Here is a 16,165-nt window from a genome sequence, read left to right on the forward strand (position 1 = left end):
AAGTGAGTGGAGATCCAAGATGTTCGTGAAGATGTGCAAGAGAATGTGGCTGCATGCGACGTGGACGTAGTGCGACATTTACGTAGTGGAAGACGTATTCTTATGAATTTGAGGCACACTTGAACAATCTCCACCTTGAATCAAATTTATTGTAGAACAACTGGAACAGGCTTGGTTAACAACTAACCACTTGGACGAATTGACTCATGAAATAGCCTCAGAATTACGAGATGGATCACCATCAAACTCCTGTGCAACTGAAAGTGCATAAGCAACCAAGTGGTTTCATCATCACTAGTAGCATACCTAGCAGGTCTTTTAATTGTCCTCCTAGGCCAGTCTTGGGCAATAGAATACTCTCGTTGTTGCTCGACGAGAGGCGTAGTACTAGTAGATGCATCATCTTTAGTATTACCATCAGTGGTAGTAATACTATCAATAGGCCTGAACTCAAACTCCACCTTCTCTCCAGTACTCTGTATATCACCTGTACTGGGAATAACACGATCTTTCCCAGAAGAAAGTAGTGCATTTTCATCAAAAGTGATATCTCGACTTAGAATGATCTTGTGAGAATCAGGAGACCATAGACGATATCCTTTTAACTCAGAAGCATAACCAAGGAAAATGCATTTGACAGTTCTCGGGTTTAATTTACCCGTACTAGAATGAGCATATGCAGGACATCCAAAAACTCTTAACATAGAGTAGTCAACAAGATTACCTGACCAAACTTCTTCTGGGATTTTGAAATCGAGGGATGAATGTGGAGACCTATTTACCAAATAGGATGCAGTAGAAACGGCCTCGGCCGAAAAATCACGCCGCTTCCATAACCCAGCATTAGAGAGCATACAACGAGCTCTCTCTAACAGAGTCCTGTTCATACGTTCGGCAACACCATTCTGCTGGAGTTTTCCATGCAAGGGTCTTGTGCCTGACAATTCCTTGTGCTGCACAGAACTCAGTGAAATCTCTCTCACAGAACTCCAAGCCATTGTCTGTCCTGACCTTCTTGACCTTTTTTCCTGTCTGAGTCTCAACGAGAATTTTCCACTTTTTGAAAATAGAAAATTCCTGATTTTTATGTTTTAGGAAATAGACCCAGACTTTACGAGAAAAGTCATCAATAATAGACATAAAATATCTACAGCCTCCCATAGACTGGACTTTAATCGGTCCCCATAAATCAGAATGTATATATTCCAATACATCTTTGGTACGGTGTGTAGCAGTAGAGAAACTAACCATCTTTTGTTTCCCAAAAACACAATGCTCACAAAATTGTAATTTACCCGTACCTGAACCAAGGAGGCCTTTCTTGCTCACGATATGCATACCTTTCTCACTCATATGCCCCAGACGCATATGCCATAGTTGAGTGAGATCAGCATCAGACACCGATGAGGATACCGCAACTGAACCTGTCACTGTACTGCTATGCAACACTTACAAGCTTCTAGAACGAGAAGCTTTCATAAGAACAAGAGAGCCTTTAATAACTTTCAGAACTCCACCTTCAGCTGTGTACTTGCACCCCAGAGATTCCAAGGTGCCTAATGAAATCAGATTGCGTTTCAAATCAGGAATATACCGAACATTGGTAAGAGTCCTGCTAACGTTATCGTGAGTTTTAATCTGCACACTTCCAATTCCACTAACCTTGCATTGGGTATCATTACCCAACAAGACAACTCCACCATCACCTGGTTCTAGAGAGATGAACCAGTCTTTGTGTGGACACATGTGGAATGTACAACCAGAGTCCAGAATCCACTCAATTTCGCTCCGTTTATCACCGGAGCTAACAGATAACATAACATCGCCTTCTGATTTACTTTCAACAACACTAGCTTCAGCGGACTTCTTTTCTCTCTCTTGCTTATTCTTCAGTTTGAAGCATTCAGTCACATCATGACCATGCTTCTTGTAGTACTTACAGGATTTGTTGGACTTACATCCTTTGGACTTGGACCTAGATTTTTTATTGCTATTCTCTGTTTCAACTGAACGACCCCTAACAGTCAAGCCTTCACACCTTTGTACTCAAACTTAGTTTCTAAGTCAAATTTTTTCTTTGGACAGTAGGTTCGACTTAACACTGTCGAAAGTTAGGACATCAAGACTATTACCATACAGCATAATTTCTTTGAAATGCTTATATGATGTAGGGAGAGAAACAAGCAACAAAATAGCACGATCCTCATCTTCAATTATGACATCAATATTTTCCAAGTCCAGTAAAATAGAATTGAATTCATCCAAATGAGACTGAATTGAAGTACCTTCCGTCATACGGATTGTGTACAGCCTCTCCTTAAGGCGCAGCTTGTTCGCCAGAGATTTGTCCATGTAGAGCGAATCCAGCTCGTACCATAAATCTGACGCAGTCGTCTCACCTATCACCTAACGTAAAACCGATTTACACAGGCACAACTGAATGGTTGAACGTGCCTTGTCATCCAAATCTTCCCAAGCTTCATCTGTCATTGTAGCCGGTTTCTTCTTCTTCCCAGCTAGCGCTTTTTTCAAACCGTTCTGGGTTATAACGGCTTCCATCTGAACCTCCCAGATAGAAAAGCTAATTTTCCCGTCGAACTTATCGATATCGAACTTGGTAACAGTCGACATCTTTGAAAATAATTCTCAATTAAACCGCTTTGATACCACTTGTTAGGAATATAGCGGAATAATGCGGAAGCGAATAATCGAAAATTAAGAATTATAGAAGTTAAATAATAGGAAAAATATATAAATGACTAATGAACTACCAAATTGGGAATATGGAAATCTATATATATATAATAATAGAAGTGCCTAGCCAAGTTTCCCCCCCAAAACTTAGGGCTATTTTTGTAATATTAACCGTTGGACAAAAATGTCATTTTACAAGTATTTGCACCTATAAATACATCTATCTAACTATGTTTAGGATCTTAATTCCTCATTTCTAATTTCTCATGAGTCACCTCCTAAGCAATATTTTTCTTCTCTAGATCAATCTTCATCTTCTCTAATTGCAGATAGCCTTGAACTTCTAAACAATCTTCATCTTTTCAGCACTGATCGCACAAATCCCTCTAAGAGTATTCATCTTCTCCCGTGCAATCTTCATCTTCTCCATTTGTAGATGGCATTGAACTTCAAAGCAATCTTTATCCCGTGCAATCTTCATCTTCTCCATTTGTAGATGACATTGAACTTCAAAGCAATCTTCATCATCTCAGCACTGATTGCACAAATCATTCCAAGTAATATTCATCTTTTCCAATAGAATCTTCATCATTTACATTTGCAAATGGCTTTAAACTTCAAAGCAATCTTCATCATCTTAGCACTGATCGCACAAATCATAGTCAAGTAATATTCATCTTTTACATTTGCAAATGGCTTTAAACTTCAAAGTAATCTTCATCTTCTCAACACGTACTGATCGCACAAATCCATAACTATTCTTCAACAGCACGATAAACAACACAATATTGTTATTGAAAACAAAACTATTTCAGCGGTTTTGATGAATCACAACATAATTGTCAGACTTAAGATTACTACACTAACAATTATATTTATTAGAACATATTACTATACCTATATTACTATTTTCCTAATTTAACGAATTAATTGAATAGATTTAAATATAATTAAGAAATGATTATTTTGCTTATTAAAGAATTAATTGAATATATTTTAAAATGATTGAATCCTGGCAAATAAATTTTAAAAAAAATTCATACAATTAATAAATTAATTGTAATTAACTGTAATTATAATAATGATTATTATTCTAAATAAGTTAATAGTTATACATATTACTATACATATATTACTATATACATATATATATATATATATATATATATATATATATATATAGGAATTAATCTAATTACAATTATAATTAAGAAATTAACAAATTAATTGTAATAGAGCTAATTATGGTTCAGACTTCATATTAGTACACAAATAATTATAATTATTATTCTAATTAAGGAATTAAGAAATTAATTGAATAGATTTTAATACAAACGAATCTTGGATGGCAAAGAAATAAAAAAAAATCCACACAATTAATTAATTAATTTTAATTGCAATTATTATTGTTATTATTATTCTAATTAAGGAATTAAGAAATTAATTGAATAGATTTAAATATAATTAAGGAATTGTTGCTAATTAAGGAATTAATTGAATAGATTTTAATACAAACGAATCTTGTATGGCAAAGAAATAAAAAAAAATCCACACAATTAATTAATTAATTTTAATTGCAATTATTATTGTTATTATTATTCTAATTAAGGAATTAAGAAATTAATTGTATAAATTAAATGTAATTAAGGAATTATTATTTTTCTAATTATGGAATTGACTGAATAGATTTTAATATGATTGACTAATAATTATTTTGTTAATTAAATTAATAATTAGACAAATTAATATAAAGATATTATATATGGTAATTAATTCAATAATTACACAAATTATTATACATATATTACTTATTAAACCAATTTTTCACCTTTTATTTGGTTGATTTTTATATTTTTCCTAATATACTTTTTATCTAATCAATTTCAATACTACTATATAAATCATGTAACAAATTTCACATTTTCCATTCCATCTTACCACTTTAGCCTCATTACACAAAAAAAATCTACATATAATGGTCTTTATTTTTGTTTTACTAAATAAGATAAATGCCTACAGTACTGTGTGAGCAATAAAAGTACAACTGATTCGTCTTTACGAAATAAAAAACAATCGAGTAGCAACCTTAGAATTTGTGCTCGAAGATGTGGAGGTATATTGGAAGTTTTTTGTTCATATTGTTTATATTTGTTTATTTAAATTTGTTTATGTTGTTTATTTATATTTGCTTAATTTATTTTTTGTTTCACGGCTAACCACGGTTGTTTTACTAATTCTTATTATTATGATTTATTATTTGGCGCTAATCACTACTGTTTTTTGATTGGTTTATTTGTTTTGTTTTGTTTTGTTTTTTTAATTTTGTATATTATTGATACATTAATACGGAGTATTATGCTTTATTTGGATTAAAAAAATGTGAAATATATTATATTGAATGATTTGATATATTATGTTGTGTGGTGCGTTTTTAGAATATTCTTAGCTTAGCACTTCAAGATTGTGTTTCCACACAATGTTGAATTCTTTGTAGTATATTTTGCTTGTGTTGACATTGTGTATGATCAGGATGTACTTTGCTTTGGCAGTTTTTGAGAGAGTTTACTATGCCATGCTAATCACATTCCAACGAATTTGTTGAAATCTCTATATTTGAATCTCTTATTGAAGAAATGGGATAAAGTTACCAGTTTATTGGTTATTATGAATTAATAGATCTCACTCTACACAAGCTTTAGTCATTCATCATTAAAATAAACAAACACGTCCACCATGGACGTTGGCATACCTTAGGAGGGTAAAAGACTAAAAGTGATGTGGTTCTCAACATTTGAACAAAAATTAAACTCTCAACAGTATGCTACAATCGGTTTTAAAAATCAACTTGAAAGTTGAATAATAGATTATAAAATCTCGCGAGACCATTTTTTAGACAATTAATTAAACAAATGTAGAAGTCTTACATTGGCAATCAAAATTTATCAATAAACTCATTTGAACATAAAGTGTTTGCCTCATATAAAGGTTTTTTCATTATATTGTAACAAAACAAAAAAAAAAAACCTGTAATCTTTTAAATTTTGGTTTATTATTTTTTTTTTAAAAAAATTATATATCATTGATACATTAATACCGACTATTATGTTTTATTTGGATTAAAAAAATATGAAATATATTATATTGAATTGAATGATTTGATTAAGTAGTTAGCTGCATTGTTCTTGGAGTGGCGATAAATTATTTATATAGTTTGGCACTAAAGTAGATGAACGTACACTATGTCACTATGGAACTGATTTAAGTGCGCAAGTAATTGCGAGCTACCAAGAGTTTGGTTATATCAGACTAGAGTTTTTTGTATTTTTAGTCCCACGACTATAGTGACACTATTAGAATTGATTCACGACTTTTAAACTTTGTAATTTCAGTCCACGACTATTGTTTCTTTTGCAAAAATGGTCCTTCCGGTAGTTTTTTTTCACCGGAATTTTTTCGGTCAATTTTTCGTCGGAAAAAAATTGTGCATATTTTTTGTCATTTTTTGGCCGAATTTTTTTCCCCTTTCAAGCATGGTTAAATGGGCATTTACATGTTTAAAAAAATTTTCTCTTTCAAGCAAGAAAACATTGATTGGCATCTTCAACACGCCATCCATTTTTGAAAAAAAAAAACTAATTCATTTCTAAAAAGTATGTGATCATGTCAGACTAGACTCTAAAATCATTTTTATTTTGGTAAACTAATTAAAATTAAAACTAATTAATTTCTAAAAAGATATGTAGCAAATTTAATCATTTAGAAATTAATTCTAATAGCGCCACTACAATCGTGGACCGAAATTGCAAAGTTTGAAAGTCGTGGATCAATTCTAATAGCGCCACTACAGTTGTAGGACTAAAAATGCAAAAAACTCTATCAAACCACAATGTATAGGTTATATATATATAATAACAGAAGTGGTTGGATAATATATATATAACATTTATATTTAAAGTATTAAAGTATAATTGTACAATATTAATTTAATTATCTAATAATTATTACAGTAATTAAAAAATTGATTGTATGTATATTAATATAATTGACTAATAATTATTATGATAAATAAGTTAATAATTATAATAATAATTGTATAATTACAATTAAACATGGGTCGTTCAAATTTTTTTACTAATACAAAAATTAAAATTTGCATCTTTTTTAAATATAATTTTCTTAGTTATTATTCATATTGTTGGAATCATAATATATATGAAATACACTTAGGAATAAATGAAATTAATTATGTAAGTTTTTTCTATAAATTTATCTAAATGTGTACATGATTAATTAGAGACTATATTAATTATACAAAATTTAAATTTAAATTTTATATGCTATGAAAATAGATACTTAACCAAATATATGGAATTACAAATATATTATTATATTGTACTTTTTAAAATATTTATATTTTTCAAATTTTCTATTTAAATTTATAGTAACATAAATTTTGTCCGTGCATCGCACGGGTAAAACACTAGTATATATATATATTGACTTCTCAAATTGAGAAATACAAATGAATAATATATATATATATATATATATTTATTGTACGTGAGAAGAAAAGAGAAGGATGAATTAATATATTGAATTGATGGTGTGAATTACAAAGAAATGCAACCCTATTTATACTAAACACAAGTAGAAAAATACACATGAAGTGAGTGGAGACCCAAGATGTTCGTGAAAATGTGCAAGAGAATGTGGCTGCATGCGACGTGGACGTAGTGCGACATTTACGTAGTGGAAGACGTATTCTTATGAATTTGAGGCACACTTGAACAATTCGTTAACGGATTAACACGATAACGATAAGGCTAAACACGGATACAACATCTTAATGTTAACGGGTCCAAATTTTTAACACGACCACGATTTGTTAACGGGTTAAATGGGCTTAGAACAATCCGAAAAAGAGAGTCAATGCCATTAATGCCAAGGAAGAAGAACATGAGAAATGTGATCCAATGGATGCCATTTGCGGAATATGCCAATGTAAGGTAGAATGCAAGAAAATCGAGACTACCTCTTGTAGTCCCACTCTTGAACTAAAGAATGCGAGCGGCTCGTGCACAATCTCAATGAAGGAAAACAAGGAGAAAACCACTTCGGAAGTATGCCCAAAAGAAAAGGAGCTACAACATGACAAAATCAAAACATCAAAAGAAGCGGCTCGAGAAGGTACAATCAATGCTTTTATCCGAAAATTTTTCAATAACAAAGAATGTCGTGAGTTATTTGAAGATGACAGTAGTGAAAATTTTACTTGCTTAAGCTAAGAATCTTCGGCTTGTTTAACTGAGGGTTACCCCAGAAAGAAGGGCGACCCTAGAGCTTTGTTGATTCCTTGTTCTATACAGAACATGGAACCTCAAAATGTTCTTGCCGACCTTGGTGCTTCTATCAATGTCATGTCTTCAAACCTTTTTGAAAAATTGAACATACCATGCTTGAAACCGACGAGGCTGACTCTACGTTTAGCTGACGAAACCACACGGTATCCTGAAGGCTTAGCGGAAGATGTTTTAGTAAGAATAGGAAAATTTCTTGTGCCTGTCGATTTTGTTGTTTGCAAGATGGGTGACAATGAACCCCATGAATCCTTAATTCTTAGAAGACCATTTCTGGCTACTTGCCGTGCACGAATAGATGTGAGTTCAGGTGAAATAACCCTGAGATTTGATGGACAAGCCACAAATGATAAGAAGGAAAAAGTGAAAGAAGTAACTGATGAAGATGAAAGGGCAAAGGTTAAAACGAAGAAGAAACCAAAACCGAAGTGGAGGAATGATAACCTTACATGGAAGAACACGTGGGTACCAAAACGCTTCCTACCCACTACCAAGGAATATGGATGATTTTTGACCAAGGTATGATGCGTCTAGCCAATGACGCAAACTATGACGCTACTTGGGAGGCAACCCAAAGTTTTAATAATATGTTTTTACATCGTTTTTATGCTTTCGTTTTTATATTTCTGTTCTAATAAATTGCTACAATCAAATGGAACCGTGTTTTGAGGACTAACTTGTAGGAGTCGAGGCTAAAAATTGCTTTGGAAAGGCTTATTTTGGACATAAGTATGAAGGTAAAGACCAAAACCGGAAGAAAACAGTGCAGAGGACTGACACGTGGGCTCACACGTGTGTAGCCGTGCGTGGGAACGAGGCAGTAGCCTCCCACGCACGCTCACACGCGTGTAGCCATGCGTGGGAGCGAGGCAGTAAGCTCCCACGCACGCTCACACGAGTGTGACCGGCGTGGAAGCTCTCCTACGGATTTAAACCCCCCCTTCGGCCATTCCACGCCACTTTGCTCCAAAAACCCTATTTTCTTTTCTCTTCTCCACGCAAGGTGAATCCTATACTCAAGGTTTGAAAATCTATTCTATTTTTACTTCAAAGAAGATCAAAAACATCACCATCAAGGTAATTTCTCATCTTTAACTATTTCTCCTTGAATATTCATGAGTATGGAAGAGCTTGAATGTGAAATTTGTTCTACATTTCCTTGCATGGTTTTGAATGTTTTGAATGTTTAAATTGGTTTATAATGCTTTATAGAACTACCCTTTGATGTTTTCTTTCATTATTGATGATTACATTGATGGATTGATATATATTTTTGAGCTTCAAGTGTGAACACCATTGATGAACAAATGGGTTTGTTAAATTTCTTGTTTAAATTATGAAATTGATGCTTGAAATGATGTGTAAACTTGTTGTAGAACTATTATATGCTATCAATTTGACTTTTCACATGCTACATTGCCCAAATTGAATTTTCAATTTCAAACCCTAATTTTTGAATTTGGGAAAGAAGATAAAGTTGACTTTTTGAAATTCTTGACTTTTATAATTGACTTCTTATTTGACTATCAAATTGAACTATCCTATGATGAAATAATGCATGTGTGAGATAATGGAATGATATTGTTGATATTCTTATGCTAGAATTGTTCAAAATATAGGGGAAACTATGGCAAAATTTTCAAAAATTTCTAACCCTATATGTTTGAAATCCATTATCTTGACAAAGAATTTTACACAAATGCAATGGTGACTTATTTGAGAAATATTTATTCAAAACCAATTACCATGAATGTTAATTTCTAAAATTTGTAGGATGGGACGATCAAAGGAAATCGCAAAGAAAACAAAGTACGATCATGGTGAATCGAGCAGGTCGAGAGCACGACCACGAGAAGCAGTTCAACAAGCTCCCCAGGAGCGTGGGTCGAGGTCATTAAGACAGTTGACACCCATCCAGCTTACATCGGTGGATAACTACAAGTGCAAGCAGCTTTCCGTCGGCCGTCACTTCGACGGCAATGTTTTAAGAGAATTCGGTTGTTTGGATGAAGTGAATGGACTTCTAAGGCACCCACAGCTCCGCCATTTGTTTGAGTGGAGAGGACCTACCTTCGCGCCTGTTACATATGAATTCTTGGCAACCTTGGAGATTCGCAAGGATGTCAACAATGCGAGAGAGTCCATTTCATTCACGTTGTTCGGCAACCACTATAGCATGTCAGTTAACACTCTAGGTGTTATGCTTAGATTCCATGATGCTACGAGCGTCTCTATGCCGTATTTCAGACAGCTTAAAGAGTACTTTGATTCAAAGGCAGTAGCTATTCAGTATTGGAGGAGCATCACCAACAATGCCCCGTATAATTCATCAAACCTCAAGGCGAACCTCATCACCCGCAATGCATTAAAGGCTATCAGATTAGCCTTTGCTGTAAATCTCTCCGGCAGAACCACCAATCGCAACAAAGTCTACAAACAGGATTTGTTTTATATGTGGTGCATGGAGAATGAGGTTGACATCAACATGGGCGTTCAAGCTAGAAAGTGGCTCCAAACCCAACAAAAGCCTAAGGTTTAGACAGTGTTCATTGGACTTTTCGTTACGAGATTGTGCCACGGGTTGGGCCTTACAGACCGTCTGTTGGGAGAGAAAGATGAAGGTTTCACACTTGCTTTCACTATTATTGAGTTCTTTGCCATGAATTTGAGGTTGGGCGGTGATGATGCACCGAATCTGGAAGCTTCTGATGATGATAATGATGATGAGGACGATGAAGAGAACGAGGAGAATGATGCTGCGCAGGAGCAAGGCCCTACTCCCATGGATTGGGATACGACGCAGACCTTTCACAGGCAGCTCCACGATAAACAGATGAACTATTGGCGTGAGCAGCGAACGTGGCAGGAAGGCCACTTTACATCCATATCCGCAAGACAAGATGTCCACACCGAAGACCTTAACCGCATGAGAAGGGCGGTGGAGGAAAATGATAGGAGAATTGTTGCGCTCGAAGCTAGATTCGATAGGCAATTCCAGCCCTTCGGTGATAACTGATGCTTTCCTTCGACTGTTCTCGATCTTGACAATTGACATTTGATACTAAGTCCAACTGGACACTGGTTACTATGGTTGATGGTCCCATTTGAACATTAGGATCCCTATGCGCGGGGTTCCGACTTTTATTTCTTTATTTCTTTATTTTACTTTACTTTACTTTTATCTTTATTGCTTTATGTTATTTACTTTACAACTGCTTTACTTATTCGCATTTCTACTTCGAATAATTTTGCTTATTTACATGCTTTATTATCTATGTTTATGTTTTTATTGCTTTTATATTTCTATCAGCTTATAATAATTGAATAGTACTCCAAAAACCCTTTTGTATGTTATGTCTCCATTTCTTATAGAGCATCTATAACGGGAGCAAGCCTATGCTGGAAGCTAAAGTGTGGAAAGAGGGATGCATACTTGGTTTATCCTCTTATCCCTTTTCTAATTTTAAGCCCCATTTTGATCTTTAAAGTGTGGAAATGTTTTCTTTATAGCTTTGTGTATGCGTATATTAGAGTTTACCATGTTTATTAGGATCGTTTGATGCATACCCTACATCCCAGAGCAATTTCCAAAGTGTGGAAAGGGATCTTTTATTTGTCTAAATCCTTAGTATCCCTATTTCGTTCCTTTACCCTATACCGTATGGAAACATCGAGGACGACGTTTATTTTAAAGTGTAGAAAGGACGCACTTCGTGCTTTACATGCTTACATGCTTAGTTGAAGCTCTTGGGAATGATAAGCGGGTGCATTTGCAGTTTTGAAAAGAGAGTTATTATTTGTGTTATCTAGAGATAATTTTAACTGGATGCCCAAAAATTTTTACTCTCGAAATATCTTTGAGGAAGTTACTTTTCGCACCCATGAGAGTGTTTAGAGCCAAATAAGTTTATATTCTTGCCTGCTTGCATGATGTTCACCTCTTATTTACGTAGGACCTTAGTCAAGGATCTCTCGAAGTGGGAGTGTGCACTTTTTAATTTGAGAAAGATAAAACTAGCAAGGCCCGGAATTGAACTAACCTTGATAGGGCATGGGGCAAAAGGTGAGCCTGTTGGTAAGCTTAATGAGAAAACAAAACCCTTGATCATAAATAGAAAAAGGCATGAAGGGTTGACATGAGGAGAAGTCGAAAAGGCAAAAGGCCAATCACCAAGAGTTTAAAAACTAAGGGAAGCCAATTTGTTGGGTTGTGTTCAAACCATAGTCTTCGGTAAGCAAAAAGCTTTATCAGGAGTCGGTTGTTCACATAAAAAGATCCCAAGAATTGAGAAAAAAAGAGATGAGGTGAGCCGCTTCGCTAGGATTCGGGTACCCATTGCACTGACCTTCGAAAAAGCATGGAGCTCCATGTGAAGTCGGGTGGCTCGATAACGTTATCCTAGGAAGTGAGAAGAAAGAGGGACCGCGCTAAGCCAAAAGCGGTGAGTGGTCCATGCCCCTACCCTCATTTACATTTACGTTGGGCTTTGGCGTATAAGGATGGAAAGTTGATTAGCTAGTGCACATCGTTCCCACTAGTGGGATCGGCTAGAGGCCCTATTTAAATAGAAGGTGAACCAAAACCTTGGAAATGCATGCTTGCGTATGGTGCGAGGAGTGTGATCCCTTGTTTTACTTGTTTATCTACAAAAGGTTTTTATTTCCCGAAAATATTTCTTGAGTTGATGACATCTGACCAAAATCCTTTGTATATAACACAAATGATTTCTCCCGTTTCAACAGTCTTAGACACCCATCATTTTGACTTGCCGAATGAGAAAGTATCTCGGAGACTTATATGCTTAGAGAGTAAAATGTCTTGCTTGAGGACAAGCAAGAAACAAAGTGTGGAAAATTTGATAAGCCTCCGAGATACCCTTAAATCAAGCACATATTAGGGTGTTTTATCACGTTTATAGCGCACATATTAGGGTGTTTTATCACGTTTATAGCATCCTTACATGGTGAATTATGCTCATAAATGCTTGAAAATCACTAACCAACGCACAGAAGCTACTTTTAGCCTAAAGGAGGTAAAACAGGAGCCCCGGGAGCAAATAGGAGCAGAAGTTGAGCTCAAAGAACGAACCAGGCAAGAACGGAGCCCCGGAGGACCAAACTGGATGGCCACACGCGTGTGAGCGTGCGCGGAAATAATCCAGTAGCCTCCCACACACACTCACACGCGTGTGGATGGCGTGGAGACGGTGCTGCGCGAATTTTTACTAGGGTTGCTATTTCAGAGACTATTTAAACCCCTTTGATGAATTTTCAGAGGAGGATCCCAGAAATTTAGTTTTCCTTTCTTAGTTTTTCCTTTGGAGAATTTTCTCTATTTTTCTTAGTTTTTTAGATTAGATCAATCTCTATTGTAGCAAGACAACAAGCTTGGATTGAAGATCTTCTTCTCTCTAGGTGATTTCTATTTCATTTCTATAATTTTAGTTATCTTGTTCTTGGATTAAATTAGCTCTTGTCTTGAATTTCATATCATGAGTGGCTAGTTTAATCTAGGGATTTGGATTGTGTGATTGAATGTTGCTAGTGTGATGATCTTATTTCTATATCTTGGATCTATTTGTTTGTATTGATGGATTATCTATTCTTGTCTATTGATTGTTGTGTTGATGAGATCTTGTTTGGATCTGGCCAATCTAGATGAGAGATTGAGCTCTTGACTCTTTCATGTCTTTGATTAGAGTTAGGATTTGAAGCTTGACACAATCATAGTTCCTATGGACTTCTTAAAAGAACAATAGGATAGTGTGTAGCTTATGTGTTTGATAAAATTCCTCTTAGAGCTTTGGATGCTTGTAGGCACTCCTTAGTCAAGAAACCTTAGTACACAAGGGTGGAAAAGGACTAAAACAACACACTCTTGAATAGCCAATATCCTAGCAATCCCGATCTATGACCTTAGTCACACTACAATGCAACATACATGAGCACTATCCAATCCCTACCCCTTTTACTTATTTACAAATCTTTTTACTTCACTACTCTATTGCACTCAAACCAAACCAAATGAACTCCTTCCATTCACAATCCACCCTTCACCACACTCGAATCCAATGCATGACCCAATCAAGTAAACTCCCGAACACTTGACACACCTCCACGTCCTTCCTTCGAGACCGACACTCGGGGAGTCACTGACTTTCCGTTTTAACATACAAATATCTTTTGTCATTTCACCCTATGCACGCAAGTGTTGTCAAGCTCCTTGTAGCAAGTTTATTTGAATTCACCTTTTGGAGTCATCCTCATGCCATATTTAGGAAAATAATATTTTCCCTTTTTAGAAGTATTCTTGGCAGTGTTGGACTCCTTTGGAATAAATAGACCATCCTATTTTTCTCCTTTGTCATGCCATACTCAGCCTCAAAGATGATTTTTGTCCTTCCCCCTATTGATTTGGATCTCACGTAAATCATCCTCATGCATGGCATAATAGGTTGACCTTTAAGTGTAGGTCATCCTCATCCTCATAAAATCACATTTTCCTTCTTCAAGAAGGCACACGGTTAGCCTCATCCTTATAATGACTTGTATCTAAGTCATCCTCAACCTCATATTTAATTCCAAGAGGCTAAGTCATCCTCATCCTCATTCTTGATCTCAATTTCGGTCAAGTCATCCTCATCTCCCTTTTGATTTAATTCAAGTCATCCTCATCTCCATTCTTGATTTAAATTTCGGCCATGTCAACCTCTTCTCCAATCTTGCTTTAATTCTCGGCCAAGTCATCCTCTCTTTAAATTTTTGAGCTAGTCATCCTCATCTCCATAAAATAAAGAGGCAAGATCATCCTCATCACCAAAATTATTTTCCTTGCATGAGTTAGTCTCTAAAGTATTTTGTGAGAGAACCCATTCGAGATTGACTTCAATTTTGACTTTTAATTGCAACATCTTCATCACGAATTAATTAATTCTTTCAAAGAATTAATTCTTGCAATTCGAACCGTTGTCACGCTCCGGGATGTCTTCGAGTCTTGATTAATCTTCCAAATTCTTCTCAATTTATAAAGTGGAAGCGAATGACTTACAAGTATAAATTAAAAAATTAAAAATTTATACTATTGTAATTTCCGCTTAACCGATTCGGCTTGTGTGCTTGACGTAATCCTATACTAGACTGAAAATAAAATTGGGGGTGTAATATTACATTTTTGGTTCATCAAAATAATTACAATATATTCCTAACACTTTTTTATATATACTACTGATACATATGTTAACCCGTTTATTATTATGATAATCTATATAGGCAATTACACTATATTATTTACCATCTAAATGGTAATTAACAACCATATTTAATATATAATTTATTATGGTAATTCATAGAGAATCCTTTCTTAGGATGATATTATATATTTTTTTTAATTCAAATAATATCAATTATCCGTGCACTTCCTTTGATTACTTTTGAATAAAATCTTAAAAATTATGGCAATTAAGGAATTAATACAAACTAAGTATAATATAAACTCCCTACGTACTATATTGTAATCATAATAAAATGATCTCTTTTTTATTGGAATTAATGATAAATTTTTCTGCCCATATAGAAAATTAAACATACATATATTATGTCCAAAATTAAACATACACATATTATTTTAATAAGAATAATATATACTCCTTATTTATCATAATTATTCAGATTACATGGATGTCATAATTAGCATAATATTAATTAAGTATAATATATACTCCTTAATTACTATATTGTAGTCATAATAAAACGACCTCATTTTTATTGAAATTAATGGTAACTTTTTCTGTCCATATATAAAATTAAACATACACATATTATGTTGGATAATTAAATGAAAATAAACATACATATATTATCTCTATAATTAAAAGAAATTAAATATACACATATTATGTCCATAATATAAACCTGTGTGTTTAACACTTTAATCGTAATTAAACATAGAGATTCCCTTCATTTGATTTTTGTTACTTAAAATAATATTGTGTATCAATTAGCCCTTCTCTTCGTTCTACTTTTTTGTTTAGACTTTTTCCTAATATAATTTTTAAGTAATCAATTTCAACACCAATATACAAATCTTATAATTTCAAATATTAGAATTATTTATA

The sequence above is a fragment of the Ipomoea triloba genome, chromosome 4 (genome assembly GCF_003576645.1).
Source record: "Ipomoea triloba cultivar NCNSP0323 chromosome 4, ASM357664v1".
Taxonomy (NCBI): domain Eukaryota; kingdom Viridiplantae; phylum Streptophyta; class Magnoliopsida; order Solanales; family Convolvulaceae; genus Ipomoea; species Ipomoea triloba.